The sequence below is a fragment of the Trichechus manatus genome, unplaced genomic scaffold (assembly GCF_000243295.1).
Source record: "Trichechus manatus latirostris isolate Lorelei unplaced genomic scaffold, TriManLat1.0 scaffold00002, whole genome shotgun sequence".
Lineage (NCBI taxonomy): Eukaryota > Metazoa > Chordata > Mammalia > Sirenia > Trichechidae > Trichechus > Trichechus manatus.
This window is the reverse complement of record NW_004443938.1, coordinates 22,858,780-22,860,534: the sequence shown is the minus strand read 5'-3', so window position 1 is coordinate 22,860,534 and position 1,755 is coordinate 22,858,780. Positions and strand designations below refer to the sequence as shown.

The following is a 1,755-nucleotide window of genomic DNA, read 5'->3' as shown; positions in this document are numbered from 1 at the left end:
ACCCGAACGGACCAGCTCTCTGAGTGCCATTTGTTGGCTGCTGGTGTTGCTTTTTTCCACTTCTTTTGATTTCTTCCTTGCCTCTCACCACCTCCCCCTCCTTTCGCTCAAATACCTGGCTCCGTGCGCCATCTTTGCTTCTTCCTGAGGGGCTGCAGAGCTCTGGTAATTTGTGATATACGCTTTCCCACTCCCTCCCCTTCGTCACCCACACTGGGCCCCCTCTGCTTCCCGCGGACACAGTCTCTTGTCCGAGAAACACCAGCCTGCACTAGCTGGCTCTCTGAGTGCCATTTGTTGGCTGCTAGTCTTGCTTTTTTTTCTGCTTCTTTTGATTTCTCCCTTACCTCTCACCACCTACCCCTCCTTCCGTTCAAATACCTGGCTCCCTGCGCCATCTTTGCTTCTTCCTGAGGGGCTGTGGAGCTCTGTTTGAGTGTGGAGCTGCTTCCCGGTTTGGGCTGCCGCGCTGGTGGGATCCCGGGGCTTTTGTCCCTTTGTTTGCTTTGAATTGTTTGTTTGTTTTCTTTTCCTTTTCTTGAGTTGGGAGCTGTTTCTGGCCAGGTGGTGCTGCATGGCAAGGAGACTTCCCCATCGGCTTGCGCAGATGTGCAGAGGGATCTCTGAGGGCATTTCTTTTTTCATTGGTTTTTTTGGGGACCTTTGTTGTTCTTTTTTTTTTAAATTTGTTTTGTTTTCTTTTCCCTCTTTTTCCATTTTTGTCTTTCTTCATTGCTCAGTTTCTCATCTCTCTACATCTTCCTTCTCTTTCTGTTCCCTGAATACCTGGCGTTGTATACCTCTACACCTTCTACCCAGGCTATACTGCAACACCTGAGAGTGACTTCCCCAGACCTTATAGCTGCACCTGTGGGATCCCTGGGAACTTTGTGGTACTTTAACCTTTCTGAGTTTTATTTATTCATTCTTTTCTTTTCTTTCTCTTCCCCTTTCTGTTTTTCTCCATTTCATAGTCTCTCATCGCTCCACTCCAACGGCAAGCTCCCCTAGCATTCTTTTTTGTTTGTTTGTATGTTTTTGCCTCCTGTTCCTCTCTCCTCTCTCCCATATCCATCTTAGCTCCACACATAACAATCTCCCCACTGCATCCTGCCTACCTGCACCTGTGCTTGACATCACACCACCAAGCAGCACAGGCACGGCCTACTGGAACCTGCCCTGCACTGATTCCCGACCTGCTCTGGTGACTGTAGTAAGTGCCACAAACAACCCATCCCAGTAACTCCTCTTCAGCTAGACCTGCCCTGCTGTGCCATATCTGAGTGACTGACCCTGCCAATTGGAGAAGGAGGCGAAAAGTATTGTCCCCACAGATGAGCAAACAACAAAGAACACACAGTCCGCCTGCTCAGACATAGTCAAATTAAAAAAAAAAAAGGGATGAAACAAACAAATCTACAATGAATAAATGAGAAAAATAACTACTGAATGCCCCGAAGACAGCAGTCAATATCAAAACATTTACAAAAACAGGACAGGATGGTTTCGGTAGGCGTCCAACATAAAACACCAGATGACTCTCCAGTGGAAGAAAATGCACTAGAACTACCTGATAGGGATTTCAAATCTCTAATACTCAGAATTCTCCAAGAGCTGAGGCAAAAAGCTGACAAACATGAGGAAAAACTAGACAAATCATGGAAAATACAGACAAAAAATTGGAAGAATTCAGGAAAATAATGCAGGAACAAAATGCCAAAATAAATTCACAACTAGAAATTATACAAAAACAAC

At 45.8% G+C, this 1,755-nt stretch overlaps 1 protein-coding gene across 2 annotated transcripts in view; it reads left to right on the top strand.

Moving 5' to 3' along the window:
* UST (uronyl 2-sulfotransferase) overlaps nucleotides 1-1,755 on the top strand; it is a 351,032-nt gene that overhangs the window by 122,949 nt on the left and 226,328 nt on the right. The gene's annotated exons all lie outside the window — the stretch shown is intronic.